The 333-nt window shown below is 40.8% G+C and overlaps 1 protein-coding gene across 1 annotated transcript in view; it reads right to left on the bottom strand.

Moving 5' to 3' along the window:
- LOC104524941 (F-box/LRR-repeat protein 20) overlaps positions 1–333 on the bottom strand; it is a 24,619-nt gene that overhangs the window by 13,507 nt on the left and 10,779 nt on the right. The gene's annotated exons all lie outside the window — the stretch shown is intronic.

Here is a 333-nt window from a genome sequence, read left to right as displayed (position 1 = left end):
CCCTGGCTGAAGGCTGGTGCAGGATTGAAGCTCGACCTGCACATCCCTGAAACTGTGTGTTTGTGCAATTCCTCTAGCAAACCTATGAATTCAGCTGCTTGAACTGCAGGATTCAAACCTGTTCATATACAGAATTTACATCGACTGATGGATTTACATTCCTTTAAAGCCTTTAAAGGACAGCAGAAACTCTAGCAGGTACTTTTACCTTAGATACAACATATTCAAGCATTTTGTTTTAAAAGAGGAAGGCTGTGCTTACGCAAGAACATGTGTTTGATGTATAGAGTGGTGTCAGAGAACAAAGAGACATTAAAACCAGGCAAAAACCAC

Source organism: Antrostomus carolinensis, unplaced genomic scaffold (genome assembly GCF_000700745.2).
Source record: "Antrostomus carolinensis isolate BGI_N321 unplaced genomic scaffold, ASM70074v2 scaffold435, whole genome shotgun sequence".
In the NCBI taxonomy this organism is placed as follows: Eukaryota; Metazoa; Chordata; class Aves; order Caprimulgiformes; family Caprimulgidae; genus Antrostomus; species Antrostomus carolinensis.
Note: the sequence above shows the minus strand (reverse complement) of the source record. Positions and strands in the feature narration are given on the sequence as shown.